This window comes from Nothobranchius furzeri, chromosome 19, assembly GCF_043380555.1.
Source record: "Nothobranchius furzeri strain GRZ-AD chromosome 19, NfurGRZ-RIMD1, whole genome shotgun sequence".
Taxonomy (NCBI): Eukaryota; Metazoa; Chordata; class Actinopteri; order Cyprinodontiformes; family Nothobranchiidae; genus Nothobranchius; species Nothobranchius furzeri.
The window spans coordinates 10,988,747-11,006,241 of NC_091759.1; the positions used below are offsets into that span (position 1 = coordinate 10,988,747).

Sequence of the window (17,495 nt, forward strand, 5' to 3'; positions counted from 1 at the left end):
AGCCAGTTTTCTGGACATGGCCTTAAGGGGCACATCTCTGGAAGACAGCCAGACCGTCTGTCCAGGAGTGTAGACCGGTGCCGGGCGGCAATGCCAATCCGCCAACTGCTGGTTCCGTTCACTAGTGCGCTGAAGAGCGGCCCTAGTGGCTGTCCAGGCTTGACGAGCCCGGCGGAGAAACTGTGGTGTAGTGGTGGTGGAGTCAGACTGGAGGGGAAACAGAGAGGGTTGGTAACTAAGGTAAGCTTCGAAGGGGGACTGACCTGTGGCTGCGGAGACATGGCTTTTGTGGGCGTACTCCATCCAGGCCAGGTGGTTGCTCCAGGAGGCGGGGTTGGTAGTGCACACACAATGCAGAATAGCTCCCAGCTCCTGATTCATGCATTTGCATTGTCCATTGGTCTGCGGGTAGAATCCAGAGGTCAAACTACACGGGCTCCCAGGGCGTTGGCAAATCCCTTCCAGACCTTGGAAACGAACTGGGGGCCACGGTCAGAGAGGATCTCCTCAGGAATTCCATGCAAACAAAACACATGTTTTATCGGGAGCTGGGCAGTGATGGCAGAAGATGGGAGAGATTTCAGAGGTACAAGATGGCAAGCCTTGGAGAACCTATCCACTATTGTCAATATTTATTGAACCCACGAGAGACTGGTAACCCACAAACATAATCCATGGCGATGTGCGACCAGGGGCGAGACGGAACGTGAAGGGGACACAGTAGACTATCAGGTGAGTATCTTAGGTGTGTTCTTGCTGTGTCGTATCTCTAATTCCATGCTGTAGTTCTTTTTTAAAACACAGAACAGTTTTGTTACCCATTTTCCCACTACTTTTCGTTTGCGGCTGCAAACTTCCTCAGGCTTGAGCGTCAGCCCGAGGAAGTTTGCAGCCGCAAACGAAACGTAGCGGGAAACCAGGTAACAAAACTGTTCTGTGTTTTAAAAAAGAACTACAGGATGGCATCAGGTGAGTTATTGTTACCTTTGTGTTGGGCACACACCTGGCACACCAAGACGTATTCCTTCATGTCTTGAAATAAATAAATTGATGGCCACCAGAAGGAGCACTTTGTGAGGGCCAAAGTCCGTCCGACACCAGGGTGAATGGAGAACCTTCTGGTATGAGCCCAGTGGATAACCCTCCCTCGTACGACCTGAGGAACAAAAAGTCTGTTTGGGGGGCCGTTACCTGGACCAGGATTGACCCTGAGGGCTTCCAGGACTCGGTCTCTGATCTCCCATGTGAGTCCTGCCACCATGCAGGAAGGGGGCAGGATAGTAACCGGGCCGGGGTCATCCTCAGGCGAGTGCTGACGGGAAAGGGTGTCTGGCTTGATGTTCTTGGACTCTGGCTGGTAGCAAATAACAAAATTAAACCGAGTAAAGAAAAGTGACCAGCGGTATTGGTGTGGGTTTATCCGTTTTGCTTCCTTGACTTAGGTCAAGTTCTTGAGGTCGGTCCAGATCACAAAGGGATGTTCCACCCCCTCCAGCCAGTGCCTCCATTCTTCGAGGGCCAGCTTTACTGCCAACAACTCTCGATCCCCCACGTCGTACCGACTCTCCGTCGGCGTCAACCATCTAGAAAAGAAGGCGCAGGGATGGAGTTTATGGTCAATGGGAGATACCTGGGATAAAACGGCTCCAACCCCAGTTTCAGAAGCATCCACCTCCACAGTGAACTGCTGGCTTGGATCCGGTCTGGTGAGAACTGGAGCCTCCGTGAACTTCTTTTTGAGTGTACGGAAAGCCGCTTCAGCTTCTGGAGACCAGGAGAAAGGTTTAGTGGTTTAGGGTATAGATCCACACCTGCAACCGTAGACTATTCATCACGTCTTCCTCATTCTTCACGGGCTGTGACGCACTTGGATGAAAACATTTGCCTCTTTAGCTCCTGATCAGCTGATGATAGCGTCAACACACTGCGCAGCTTAACGCACGCATTTTCTTAGCACTAACAGAAATGACGTGTTGTTAAAAAAGACGGTAATTAATTAGTTTGCTCGTTACTGAAAGAAATAGTTTTTTAGTAACGTGGTTATTTTAAACTGCGTTATTCCCATCACTCCTCTGTTGTGTCTACAGCATGCAGTGACTGAGACGGTGAGGGTCTCCGCCCACCCGACCAATCTTCATCGTGTTTGTAAGTGCGTTACCGACACCTCTCTCTCCCTGGCTGCAGCTGAAGTGTGGCGGTCAGAAAGCCTCACACTGTTGCTCAACATTCGACAAGCATATAGTAATGCACCGCTTTACGTCCCCAGTAATGGTAACGGCGTTGCAACAGTGGGAAAAGTTATTAATTAGATTATTCCGTTACCCAAAAAAACACCGCCATTAGTAACGCCGTTATTTTAACAGGCGTTATTCCCATGACTGCTTACAACCCCCTCTGTCAACATAAAAGCAGGGATGGAACATACTGTGGTACCATGCCCTCCTAAGCATCAGTTGAACAGTATTGTACTGCAGATAATAGTGTGTTGCTACAAAAATGGCAAGAAAAAGACAATTAACAATGGAAGAGAGACAGACCATCATAACACTGAAATGTAGGTCTTTCCTACAGAGAAATTGCAAAGAAATCCAAGGCGTCAGTGAGTACAGTTTCCTTCACCATCAAAAGGCACTCAGAAACTGGGGTAAACTCTGACAGGAAGAGGTCTGGCAGACCCAAAGCCACAACTGCATCTGAGGACAATTTGCTGAGAGTTAACAGCTTGCATGATAGGCAGCTCACAGGGCAACGGCTTCAGGCACAGCTTAATAGTGGTCATAGTAAGCAAGTCTCAGTTTCAACTGTGAAGAGAAGACTTCGAGCTGCAGGTTTGACAGGACGAGTTGAAGCAAGAAAGCCGTTGCTAGGACATCAGAACAAGAGAAAGAGGCTTTCCTGGGCCATGAAACACCACCATTGGACTACTGAAGACTGGAAGAAAGTATTATGGACTGATAAATCAAAATTTGAAATCTTCGGTTCATCGCTCTGGATCTTTGTACGCCATTGAGTAGGTGAAATGATGGTTCCACAGTGTGTGGCATCAACTGTCAAACATGGAGGAGGAAGTGTGATGGTCTGATGCTATTTTGCTGGATCCAGGGTCGGTGACTTGTACAGAGTGAGAGGCACCCTGAACCAAAACAGCTACCACAGCATTCTCCAGTACCATGCGGTACCCTCTGTTATGTGCCTTGTTGGTCAGGGGTTCATCCTACAGCAAGATCCATCCATCCATCCATTTCCATCTGCTTATCTGGAGTCGGGTCGCAGGGGCAGTAACCTAAGGCGAGAGGCCCAGACTTCCCTCTCCCAGCCACTTGGGTCAGCTCCTCCGGGGAATCCCAAGGTGTTCCCTGGCCAGGTGAGAGACATAGTCCCTCCACCGTGTCCTGAGTCTACCTTTAGGTCTCCTCCCGGTTAAACATGCCCGGAAAACCTCACCAGGGAGGCGTCCAGGAGGCATCCTTAGCAGATGCCCGAGCCACCTCAACTGGCTCTTCTTGATGTGGAGGAACAGCGGGTCTACTCTGAGCCCCTCCCAAATGACCGAGCTTCTAACCCTATCTCTAAGGGAGAGCCTAGCCACTCTTCAGAGAACACTCATTTCGGCTGCTTGTATCCGTGATCTCGTTCTTTCAGTCACTACCCAAGACTCATGAGCATAGGTGAGGGTAGGAATGTAGATTGACCGGTAAATCGAGAGCTTCGCCTTCTGACTCAGCTCTCTCTTCACCACGACAGACCGGTACAACGCCCACATCACTGCAGATGCAGCACCAATCCGCCTATCAATCTCACGCTCCAGTTTTCCCTCATTCGTGAACAAGACCTCGAGATACTTAAACTCCTCCACTTGGGCCAGGACCTCATCCCTGACCCAGAGAAGGCATTCTACCCTTTTCCGAATCAAGACCATGGTCTCAGATTTAGAGGATCTGATTCTCATCCCAGCTGCTTCACACTCGGCTGCGAATGAAACCCGCCATGAAGGAAATGTAATAATCTGAATTCACGAATCAGCTTATAGCAGAAAAGATCAGCCAGTTGGAAATGTTTTTACAGACCTGCTTTCCGTCGCCGGAAGGGTAGCCAGCGGCTGCAACAGCCTGGGGTCCTGGCTCGTGCCAACGCCTTTTTTTGGATTAAATGGTGCTGGCTCCCTGGTTGGTCAATGTCGGTCATAGAAGGGAGTATGTGGCCCTCCTCTATCGTGGCTTGACCTTTCGGTTCCTCCAGCTGCACCAAACGAGGAATTCAGATTGCAAGTCCGAATTATCCAAACGAGATCGAATCAGAGAAACTGTTCCAAACTGGGTTTAACTCTTAATGTGAGCACTCAACCGGACTCCACCAACTTCCGTTTCCAAGTAGAAAGTCAAAACAAAACAAAACGGAACTCTGAGTTTACTGTACCTTTTGAGAGCTGATGGCTTAACAACTTTTATGAGCGTCAATTATCTTTTGCTGGGCCCAGATGGAAAAGCCAGCAGAGGTTTGCTTAATGTGTCTTTCTTATTTGTTCTGCTACAATGAAGTCTGAACTTCTGGTTTTACAAACTTTCTTTTTGTCACACCCACATGTATTTCACTCCTTACCCACTTGATGGCACTGTGGCTCTTTCACATAACCTCTGCCTTTCTAACAATGACAGATTTATGATTACAATTTACCAAAGTTGTTCCAGATGGGGGTCAAAGTATTACTTTAAACAGAGAAGAACTAAATTCATGTCTTAAAACTAGACAGTTTTACCATTAGCATGAATTTTAACTGGAGAAACACACACTGACAGAGGTTTAACATAAAAGAAAACACAAAACAAACAGTTTAGGTTTGTGACTGATAAGATTTTCAACTTAGAGTAAACAACCTAAACGCCTTCTTTGATTGCAGATAAACAGGAATTCAAGGTTTATAAAGACTCAAGTCATGAAGCTCCCAGGAGGACATTAAGGGAAGCTTTACAACTTCCCCATCTTGAGAAAAGGGTCAGTTTGAGAGTTGATGTAAAGCAGGCCGGTTTCTGATATTTCTTGCGCATCCTGATTGGCGCAGAAGGGGAACAGTCAAATTGGTGCAATTTTCGATCCTGGGAGAGAGTCGTAGGAGGTAAACAGAATGCTGAAACTGCAGGCCAGTTTCAAATTCCCCTTTTTGTTTTTCTTCTGCTAAATGTGAGAGGAAAAACGTTGTGAAAAGAGTTATGTTCTCCTTCGTGTGAATCCAAACAAAGTTCATCTGAGGATATAAAATGTGGATTTCCGCTACAAAATGTTTAACGTTCTGGAGCGACGGTGGCACAGGAGTTAAGTGCTCGCCCCGTAATGGAAAGGCTGCAGGTTCAAACGCCACTCAGTTTGTCACTGTAGTTGTGTCTTTGGGCAAGGCACTTAACCCACCTTGCCTGCTGGTGGTAGTCAGAGGGACTGGTGGCGTCAACGTACGGCAGACTTGCCTCTGTCAGTGTGCCACCTGTACATTATTAATGCTGTCTAATCAGCCCCTTGATATGCCACACCTGTGAGGTGGGATGGATTATCACACACGTAGACAGATTTCAGAACAATTTTCTAGAGTCATGGGTCTTTTGCGTATGTAGACACATTTTCATATGTTTGAGTTCAGCTCATGAAAAATGGGAGCAAAAAGAAAAGTGTTGCGTTTATATTGTTCAGTGTATAAACGTGCAGCAGTTTATGCATTTACACAATCAATCTATCTTTATTAAAGCTTCATAGGACAGTGTTCAGTAATCTACTAGGCAAGTCCTGAAGGAGCCAATCTACTCTCCTCTTACTTCAAATGAAAATCCACATCACATGCACACACTCGGTCCATAACTGCACCTCAAACATGGAAATATTTGCTTTTGTGTACACACACACACACACACACAAACACGCAACAGCTGAAAAAAAAAACTATCGATTCTTTCTTCCCACAGAAGAAAATTCCATCCAAAGCTTTTACTATTATCACACACCAAAAAGTGTGAATGCAGGGAGTGCAGAACATGACCAAACGCCCACAGTGACTGTGCAATCTACGACACAAGATGAGCAGTAGAAGAGGAGGAGGAGAGAAGCAGATGAAAAAATCAGCAGATAAATGGACAAAGTATGGATAAAAGCAGGTGATGAAGTGAAGAGAAAGACAGGACAGTGGCGAAGAGACCTTCAGTATGAGAAAAGACAAACTCCAGAATGAGACATGTACTAATGTAAACACACCTGCACTTTAAAATCTTCCCCTTCTTGTAAATCAAGTTTTCAATCAACTGGCTGCTTCTCCTGCTGTTTTAATCAAGTCTCTACTCACATGTGAAAGTCTCGGCTAGCCTGTCGTACACAAACAAAACCAATGTGACATCAGAACATAATGGAACTAAAAACACTCAAAATTAAATCTGTTTCTTTAAACGTGTGCACTCGCATGCTGTAATTTAACACTAACGAAAGTTTCTGCAGGCACAAAACCATTTTTTTTATCTAAGTGGATTTTGGGAGTTAATCTAAATTCCTTTTAAAAAAAGACAGTGTGCACTAGACATGCTGGATTACTAATTGATGCTTTTTTAAATGACAATATTAACTCATTAACTGCCATTGACGACAAAAGTCATCATTTTAAATTTAATTGTTCACTGCCAATGACGACTGTCGTCATTTGCAATTTTTTACTGTGTGGGCATGGGAACGAGCACCATGAGAACAAACATCCCAGCTCTAAAGCGGATCTTCATCCGTGTACGTCACGCGTCACGTGATCAGGAAGCAGAGAATCCACATGTTAGGAGATCGTTTTGGGCCGCTGCTGTAAAAAAATGTGAGGTTCAAACCGGCAAAGCTTCTGACGATCACAATTCGACAACAGATGATGAAAGAACGGACAACGCTCAAAACGCGCGGATTCTTCCTGATGTAAGAGGTGAGTCTACTCTTTGTTTTGCTAGTTTTGGCGTTGACATAATCCTAGCGTGCAACGTTCTGTGACTCTTAAAAACAACAGTGAAAACACTGAAAAACGCTGGCAGCGAAGGCCTTTACTAATAAGGAAATGGCTGGCAGTGAATGAGTTAAGCTTCACTTTGGAAGATTTAAATCTGTAAAAAAAAAAACGTGAGAGACAACATGCTTTTGACTTCAATTTGTTCACTTAGTGTCCCAGTAGGGACACCGTAGTTTTGTTTGCTAATCTGATGTTATCTGGTATGCACACGAGGTCCACAAGAGAACTGTTTTAAATTATTTCTTGCCTTTTCTGTTCGGAGCTGAATAGCTTATATCGGTGGGCCCTAAATGGAATATAAATGGATAAATCGTATGACATGTTTTGTTTTCGGTTTCCATGGTGACCCTACAGGAGTTTTCCCAAAAAGATTTTAATGAACCCATCTCGGAGTCAACCCATCTCGGTTCCTCTGAAAACCCAGGGCCCGTTAAAATGGGGGACAGTGCCCACCCTGTTCATCATGGACAAAACCTGTTGGCACCAATGACTGTAAAAAATGGACAAATGCTCCAATGGATCTTCAACTTGAAGCCTAGTGGGCAGTTCCAATCATCGCTATCTTGCCCGTGCGGTCTTGACACCCCCAGACATTACAAAAATGGACAAATAGTGAAATTTTGAGGATCTCACTCACTCAAATACAAGTTCACTGAGCTAACTGAAGCTAACAGAGATTTGTGGGTACTTTTAGCCAGTAAAACACAGATGAGGGACTCTGTTGTGAAGCATGCATCAACTTACCAAGCTGTGTAGTCTCTGTGGTATCAAGCACAGCCTCAGACTGCAGCAATCCGAGCCGGGCGCATAGGCCATGCAAGCCCACGCTTTGTAAGACCACACTTTGCTCATCTGCAGCATGGTTCCATTTTTATACTATTTTTGTGCCACAAATGTTGAATAAATAAAGCTCAAGAATCGATCGCCTCTGAACAATGATAGCAGAGAAAATCATCTACAAAGTTGTAAAACAAAAAGCCAAATGTTGTGGAAGAGCAGATTTATGGCAATGCAGCTGGCCTACATTTGTTCAGCTAGTTAATATAACATCTTTTAAAACTGCCAAGACACCAAACTCAGAAAAAAACAAGTACCAACAAGAATGGTTGTCATGTGGGGCAAAAATATGGAGAGATTTTCTGCTAAATGGAAAAAAAAAAAAATGAATATGAAAAATATGTAATTCTGCACCTGCAAAAATTGCATGTGGCATAGTGTTTCTTTTCCTCTTATAAAAGTTATTTTGTTTCTGTATTTATTGTTTTCTTTTGTACAAAATAAAAAAAGGTAAGAAGAGCAATGAGCCTCATGACAATCCTACTAAACTACTAACATTTTTGCATTTTAACACTCAGATTCTCTTTAACAAAACCCTGAAATGGATCAAATCTGCAATCATAAAATCACATAACTCAACTTTAATCATGTTCTTTATGAGAAACAAAAAACACACAGTGAAGTAGATTTTGAGTTTCGTCCTTGAGATGATTCATAACGTTGCCATTTTACGAGATATCTCCCGGCGAAAAAGGTCAAACCAAAGACCTGGAATGTGCTCTAAAGAAATAACCTCATGCAGGACTGCTGTCACAACTTATTTGCATCAATGATGATGGAGGTTTTCCCAACAGGTACTCATTGTGTGTGACACCTTTGGATTGACAAGGTGTTCAGAGAAGAAACACAAACCAGCTTTGATGTGTGCAGAGCAACGATATCGGTTAATGTTGTTCCTGGCACCGTGTTATTTTCTCTCCTACTTACCCTCTCACCAGATATAAAAGGGACAGAATGGAACCAGTGGGTGAAGCAGCTCTCATTGGGCAAGGCTGGAAGTAAACTAGGCATTTCTGACATTCTTGTAAATTAGCAACCTGAGGCTAAATGGTAAATGTCACAGAAAAAAAAAAAGATCTTTACAACATTCTGTGAAGCAGTTTTAGTTCAGGTCACTAATGAAAAATGTCCGTCTCTTGTGGGTTCTCTGCCCATGTTTGTGCTCTTTGCCATCACCTTTGTACTGAGGCATGAAAACAGACCCTAACCCTTTTCGACAATCTTAAAGAGCAAGTTACCCCCTAATAATGTAGACACGTGTAGTCAATAATTTGGAGAATGTGTTGGAATTAGATATGTGATATGGCATGATAATTAAAACATAGGTACAATCCTGTATACATATATAAATATAACTATAAATATAAATATATATATATATATATATATATATATATATATATATATATATATATATTATAGGTAGGTTAAAAAAGCCAACAGTAATCTCACATGATCTGTTTTCAATAGTGTACCAGTTTTAACCGTGGCCTGCAAAAAAAAAACAGGTACAGTTTCTCACTGTGCGTCGACTCCACTTGGGTTTGGATTGCATTGTTTCCTTTAGAGGCGAGGATCAAATGCAAAGTGGCCAAACTAGAAAAAATAAAACTTTATGTATTCACAAATCACCATTATCATAAGAAAAACACATTCTAGAGCTCTTTCATTTCTTTTTCGTTCGAGGTCTTCTCACCATCAAGCATCATGCTGTAGAATGTTGCATGCATACCTGCACACAAACTCTTCTCTACAACCTTTGCTTTCCTGGATGGTGTCCTTCGTGTTTGCCTTCACAGTAAAATAAATAATATAAAGCAGAAAGCCTGATAGTGGTGTCAGGCTTTTATTATGCAGATCAGCCTCACATGAAAAATCAGTTTTCCAAGTTCTAATCACGTGTTGTGGTATTAATACGTTTACATGCAAAAGATGCATCATAGAATTAATTTTAGGTGCAATATACACAAGGGTGAATTATGTAAACATGAGACTACATTAATTTTTAATAAGTAATCAAATCTGAACATATGTTTGATAAAAGATAAGATTTCTTCTTCATCCAAACCCTTATCAAGCCTGTTTGTGTTCCTGAGTAGTTTTTATTTTGACACCCAAGTTATTAGGTGTTCATGAAAAGCAAAAATAAGCCAGACAAAGAAATAAAAAAGATAAAAACACCTCACAAAATGATGCAGAATTACTCACAGAATTAAGATGATGACACCGGGAGCCGATATCAAAGGATTTCCTCGGATAACTGAGGCCACTTTAATCTTCTTGGTGAGGTCCAGGGTGCGGTGTATGATCCACAAGGAGGAGAGCAAGGAAAAAGCTCCCAGGGAGAGGAGGAAATTTAAAATGAGGAAGTGAAGCTTTAGGGACAGTTGGCGGGAGCCTCTGGGTGTCTGCGATTGGAGAAAGAAATCGTCTGCACTGTCCTCCACAGATGCCACACTACACTGGGGTTTTCTTTCTCTCGTATATCACTTCCTTTCTTGCTTTTATCTCAGGCTGGAGATGGAGATGGCTACAGGGACAAATTCTAGAAAATGCAAGTTCATACTGGGACAGCAGATTTTAATTGAATGGAGAAGGTGTTTTTAAAGGTGTAGGGGAGCTAGAGCTCTCCTGGTTTAGTAAACCTCTGAGGGGAAACGCTATTTTCTGCACCTTTTTTCCTGCTTTTGTTCCCTTTGGATGAACCTCCGCAGTTTAAAGCACTAGTTTGCAGATGAGGAAAAACGGAACTCACTACAGGGACAGAAACAAACTCAATTAGAGATGGGTGGAGATAATGGTGCGTATCGGAGGCACCTGCTCAGCCTCCTCTTTCTCTGTCTGTCTGCTTTTCCACCTGACTGCCAAGATTAAGGCATATAATCAAATTCGCCTAATTGGCCCTGATTGTGGCGACCGATCAGGAGTGTCTCCCTTCGCTCTATGTGCTTCCCCGCTTCACACAGCACAGTGAATGACAGTGCCTGCCAGTCAAGACTCTGGGCTCCTACACTCAAATCCACCAACTAATTCACAACTAGTTATTATCTTTGTATGCTGGCGTCCTGATCTGGCCATGCCCCCTGCCACCTCCCGATCCTCCCTTTCATCGAGTGCGAGAATGACCGTCAGGTTGAACCTCTCCGTCTTCCTCTTGCTCTCGTTTTGTTCTCCTTTCTCCCTTTACGTTTCTATCTAATCACTCCCGCTCCTCTCTTGTCTAATCCACAACCAGATCAGCTGTAGTTAATTGGTTTCAGGTGTCTCTGGAAGCAAGCAGAAAGAAGGAGAGTGCTGAAGGAGGTGGCTGGAAGGATTTCACGCCTCCGTCACAATTAATTAAAAAGATGATTACTCAGAAAACAAAGATTAAGGATGTAAATAGGAAGTGCAAGGGCCGATAATTAACTGGCGTACTTTTTGCCTCTGTCCTCAGCTTTGTGACTGAGCATTGTATCTGTATGTTCATTGAATCGCTTTCAGCTTTTTTAAAAATGGCCAAGCGAGTTGGAGAAAAGTTTCTGGGGAGGTTCTCCTCACGTCACGGCTACATGGTAAGATAACACACATGAGCTTCTACATAAGTCATTCCTGGAAAAGGCTTGTTGGGAAAAAAAAATGTGTATTACATCCAGTGCGTCAAGGCTTGGGGTTAGTCTCAGTTATGTATAGAGTTTTTTTTTTCCAGAATCCAGGAAAAATGGGGTAAACCACCAAACACCAGCAATCCTTTTTCTCTCTTGTAAACTCAGTGATCCAGATATGGTCTGTTGAGCCCTTGAGCAGGAAAAGTTGGCTTACTTCTGCTGAAGAAGATGAAGGTCGTCCGCCCAAACACTCAACCCTGTGGCATTCTGGGTAACAATGTGTCATCACGTTGGGAAAAATCCAACAAGAGCTGCAATGGAAAACAGGAAAAAAATGTTTTTAGAAATGTAGGTATTAAACTGAAAAAGCATTAGCCTGGCAAGCCATCCTATATAAGTAAATATGTAGTATATTGTCAGAGCTCAGTCATTGGGCGGAATCAACGGTTGTCTTTCAAACCGTCTCTCTAGGACCAGTTAGAGCAATGAACAACGTGATGTGTTCAATGCGGTGGAAATAGTCAACAGGGTAGTCTGCCATACACGTAGAAGAAGAAGTAAATAATTTTCTAAATAAAGGACATAAGTACCGATGTCTGCTCATAAGCAGTGTAATGACCTGGCTGGGGTTGTAAGCCAGGTGCATTCTGGGTATTGTGTTATATGTGTTTCCTATCGTTCTGCTAGTTCCTATGTGTTGATTTGCGTGTTGTGTGAGTGTTATGAAAACCTCCTGGCTGTTCCTCGAACCAGACTGAAAACCAAAGGGGACAGGGCCTTTCAGACTGTTGCCCCCAGACTTTGGAACAGTCTACCTCCAAATCTCCATCTTTCTAACACTGTAGAGATCTTTAAAAATCATCTAAAAACTCACCTTTTCATCCAGGCGTTCCCTCCCTTAATGTTTCAAAAAGAAGGCTTTGTTTGGGTTCACACCTTCACTTTGTTTATACTCATGATTTAATTTTCTATTTTATCACCGCTGTTGTTTTTCGGATGTTTTTATTGGTTACAGGTATTTGCCCTGATCTTTATCATGTTGTACAGCGCTTTGTGATTTATATCTGTGAAAGGCGCTCTATAAATAAACTTTTACTTACTTACTTACTTACTTACTCGTGGCTCAAAGAAAAGCCCAAGTTCAAAATCATTAAGTTTGTTAAGTTAATCGTTAAGTTAATGCCAATGCCGTTCCAAATGAGTGTCGTTTCAGAGCACAACACCGTCTCTGTAGTTTTTCTCCATCACAGCTATACCATACCATACTACTTTATTTATAAAGCACAATTTCACAATAGCATGAGAGCTAACCAAAGTGCTGTGCATTAAAAGTTGCTCAAAACAAAGCAAGTAACTAAAACCTGAGACAAGGGCTAACCCTAACCATTCAAGGCCTTGTAAATGAGGGTCCGAATTTTAAACCGAACCTCGTAAGGAGCCAGTGTAGGTCAGCCTGAATTGGTGTTGTGTGTCTACATCTATCAGAGCTGGTTAAATGCCACACCGCCACATTTTGTACTTTCTGGAGTCTGGCTAGACAGGATCCGTTGACTTCGATAAGATCAGAGTTTTGATAGTCCTGACGAGAGGTGACGAATGAATGAATTACAGACATGAGATGTGGTCGTTTGGGGCTGGATTTAACTTTAGAGATGTGGCAAAGTTGAAAATAACGCAATCTGACGATGTCATATATTTGAGATGGCATTGACAGGTAAATCCAGTTTCCCGCCCAAGCTGGTGACACATGATTTGAGGCTCACTGAAGGGAGAAACAAGATGTTTGTAGAATGGTTTATGTTAGTGGGCTTAAAGAACATAGAGCGCTGTGATTGACTGGACCTAAATTTGTGTGGGCTTTAGTAGACGTGCTGAGACTACTATGGAGCGTAGTTAGGGTTAGGGTTGCTACTTCTACAGTTGTTCTAGATTCCTAGGCAAGATAAATAGGATTCCCCAACTAGACATATTTGATTGCCAGAGTGTGTGTTCTGTGCGTTTGTTCAAATTCACAAAAACGAACGCTGACCTCCTGTTGTGCCCTATTTAAATGTTATTGCTTTGCGCCGCTGCTCGCCTCTAATCATCTGAGACGTGAACCATCTGTGACAGAAAACCTTTACTACTCTGACCGCATAATATTCCCACAGTGTCTGATTTGTTACACTTTGTGAACCACAGTCAGATTTAAATCCACACTTTTTTTTATCCCATTTTTACTTTTATAAAGCACGTGTGAGGTTTGTCTTTGCAGGGAGCAGCTTTTAACTGCCGTAACATCACTATGGTCTCTGATTTATGTCCTTGCTAGGAACCATTGACAGAACTGCTTGGCAGCAATTACTCATGAATGAAAGCAACAACAAAAAGCACTTCCAGATAGATAAAAGATATTTAATCTCACAACTGAACGAGCCACGGACTCATGAATTTGATGCAGCGATTAGAGACAACAGGCCAAACATCTGCACACTCGAACAGTTGTCTTCTTTTCTGACTAACTATGATGTTAGCGCTTAGATAATGTCCTCGATCACACTTTAAATACTTTTTTTATTTATGCATTTAATCATCAGATTTTAATCCCATTAAAAATCTTAACAGTTGTGCGATTGTAATGATTTTCTTGAACGTGCACCGATCGTCCCTCTGTAGTATACCTGTCCAGTCAGAACAAAAGAAGATAGCTTCCAATTAAAAACCAAGCCATTTTATCTCCCACCGCACCACCAATCATCTCTCCCACATTCACTTTGTAAAAGGGCCGCCCACACATGCTTTAATTACAACTTAAAAGTGCAGGGCCTGACACCCCCCACCACCACCACCCCCACCCCCCACCCCCCCACCCCACTGGACATAAACTGTGATGGCTCCTTCTCTCCCGCAGATAGCGCCCTGCTTTTTTGTGCAAACGGCCTTTCAAATGGCACTGATCGAGTTTCTAACTGATGTCATCTGGCGTGGAAGACATGATAAATGCTCCTGCACGTGCAACGCCACTGCACCATGAATTGAAGGGTGAGGGGTGATGTATGGGTGTTGGCATCAAGTAGGTTAATAAACTGAGTCAAACAAAGAAGAAATAAGATGCAGGAGGTGACACGGAGCTGTGCTGCTGATATCGCCTGATGCTATTTTTGGTCAATTCTGTCACCAACATGCTTTCCAATATGTTTTCAACAACATGCTAATTTTCACCTCTTTTCCTCTGAATCTAATGTCTGTTGATTCAAGAAGACATGCTATAATCTTCTGTCGCACATCTTTCTTCCTTCAGCCTGAGTAAGCCTCTTCAGTCCTGCTGTCGTGCCTCATTAGAATCATGAAAATTAGTGTTGACTTTTTGCTTTTGCAGCCTTTTGTTGTAAAATGTATTATTCTGAAAATCAAGCTTTTTGTGTCCTTGCAATTTATTTATTTTTTGCCAGATGTAGTAAACTTCCAATTAAGAATAGTTCTTTTTGCATACTCCGCACATTTAGCTATGATAAAGTTATTAAAATCAATGAAACTGTTTAGCCTCTGATGCTGCACAAGATGAGAAATTCCCAGTGCACAACAAGCTGATGTTTGCGCAGTGCAGCACTTGCACAAATCCCCAATGTCATCCATCACCTTTATTTGATACAGCTTGCATTTAAATGCAAAATGCAACAGAACGTTGCAAGTCTATTCCCTATTCCAGTAGCTTACTGGATGAAATCCATAGTACGTTTGGCAAAGAAGAGTGGTCAGAAGTGTAAAACTCTGTGTAGTTTCAAAAGGAAAACTTTGAAAATGCACAAAGGGAGATATTGTTGGCAAAAACAAAAAAATAAAAACTGAGCCATATTAGCTGAGGGGAAGTTAACATAAAATCAGACTAATGAGGCATTAGGCTCAAATAGTTGGCATTGCAATTTCTGAAATAAATTTGAAATCTTACTTTGTAACATTTGTCTGCGAGTTTTGCAAAAGGTAATATCAATTAGAAGAAAGCCACATTTTCCTCTTCATAAAAACAAATTTACTTTTGTATTTCTTTACTTTTTACTTTTTCGAGCAAATGGAAACGATGGCAAGCAAAGAAAAGAATCTCTAAGTGGTGAGGTGTGTGCGTGTGTGTGTGTGTGTGTGTGTGTGTGTGTGTGTGTGTGTGTGTGTGTGTGTGTGTGTGTGTGTGTGTGTGTGTGTGTGTGTGTGTGTGTGTGTGTGATGGAATTAAAAAGTCTTGTTTTCGAAATAAGTTATTCACTCGTACCAGAAGATAAGTTGTAGTCAGCTGTTCGGCCTGGTGTTAAAACCAAGAAGTGCGTTACTTGGAATGGAACTCCTTCAACACCCGTCAAATACTGCTTATTTATTTCAGCTCCACTTGAAAGATTTTCATTTAAAAAACAAGCCTGTTAGACACAGACCAGAGCTATCACTTTAAATTGTGAAAATGTTAAATTTATCATTTGAGATGCAGGAACGTTAAAAAAATGAACAAAACCTAACCTGAAGCTTAAAAGAAATGCCGAACGTTGAATCTGCTATTATTTTCTCGTGGTGTTATCTGGTTCAATATGATGGCAACGGAACTCCAAATCTAATGAAACAAGGTGACAAGGAAGGACAACACCGTATGACTAAAATGAAGGTGGAATATCTTGTCATAGGCAGGGTGAAGAGATCTCTTTTATATCAATTTCTGAATCTCTTGGAGATTTTGTCAGTTCAGTTTAACTGTGGCTAATTTATCAGTTTGCAGAATTTAGACAGGAACAAGATCCATATTTAAATGGAGTGATAATCTTATAACCGTCAGGATGCTGAGATGTTAGACAGGGGGGTCTCTTCACCCCCAATTCATTTTAGTAACGTTTCAAAGTTTGTATTTAGATTTTTGCATTCATTTGCATCTTTATATACACAGACTAATCTAAATATTATATATGAAATATCAAATTAGATTCTGAGTGTTGATTTTTGACATTATTTGGATTCATCTTTAAAAACGTGGAGTAATATTGGAAACAGGTGAGGTGAAAAAGGGCTGTAAGATTTCTAAATATTAAATTTGACATTCAATGAAATTGTGTTTGTTTTTAAATGTGATACTTTATAAACGACTCCCTTTAACAGTAGGATGATGTGCTATGTGTGTGTGTGTGTGGGGGTGGGGGGGGGTGGGGGGGGGGCACTCCTGTTTCAGGAACTAGAAGTGAGCCACAGGAAAGGTGAGCTGATTAAGGCAGGATTTGGAGTCTTATGTCCTGATATTCAGACATCTTTCCTCCGATTAGATAACAGCAACACGACTCTACCGCTAACTTTGTTGGCTTAGCAATGTTGATTATTTATCTCAACAAATAACAGAAGCCTGAAGGAGTTCTGCTGTGTTGTGGCATTGCTAATGCTAACAGTTAGCTTCTACTAGCCGAGACGTTCGCTGCTGTTTGTTGGACTCTAAACCAACAACATACTTCTCCATCGTGAGCCAAGATGGATGAGTCTATATATGCTAACTTTGAATGTGACATAGCTAGCTAGCTTTCCTGACCTGAGTGTCTGTTTCCTGCATTAGCCGCCAATAAAAAAACAAAGAAGACTATTGTCATGTTTAGCCTGCATGTTAAACTCTGAGTGACCAATCATACTTGAAATATAACAAGGAAAACATGGTGTCTCAGTGAAGTCGGTCTTTATTTGACCAGAGAAGACCAATGTGCCTTGGGCACTCCTGTTTCAGGAACCAGAAGTAAGCCACAGGAAAGGTGAGCTGATTACTGCAGGATTTGGAGTCTTATGTCCTGATATTCAGACATCTTTCCTCCGATTAGATAACAGCAACACGACTCTATCACTAACTTTGTTGGCTTAGCAATGTTGATTATTTATCTCGACAAATAACAGAAGCCTGAAGGAGTTCTGCTGATTTGTGGCGTTGCTAATGCTAACAGTTAGCTTCTACTAGCCGAGACGTTCGCTGCTGTTTGTTGGACTCTAAACCAACAACATACTTCTCCATCGTGAGCCAAGATGGATGAGTCTATATATGCTAACTTTGAATGTGACGTAGCTAGCTAGCTTTC

At 42.4% G+C, this 17,495-nt stretch overlaps 1 protein-coding gene across 1 annotated transcript in view; it reads right to left on the bottom strand.

Annotated features, from left to right (window-relative positions):
• The window catches only part of LOC107394580 (glutamate receptor ionotropic, kainate 5), a 323,717-nt gene that overhangs the window by 299,396 nt on the left and 6,826 nt on the right, over positions 1 to 17,495 (bottom strand). The window contains exons 2-3 of the mRNA XM_070547633.1: positions 11,651 to 11,747; positions 10,058 to 11,115 (exon numbers count right to left, since the gene is read on the bottom strand). The gene's annotated coding sequence lies outside the window, so the exon portion shown is untranslated. The remainder of the gene's footprint in view (positions 1 to 10,057; positions 11,116 to 11,650; positions 11,748 to 17,495) is intronic.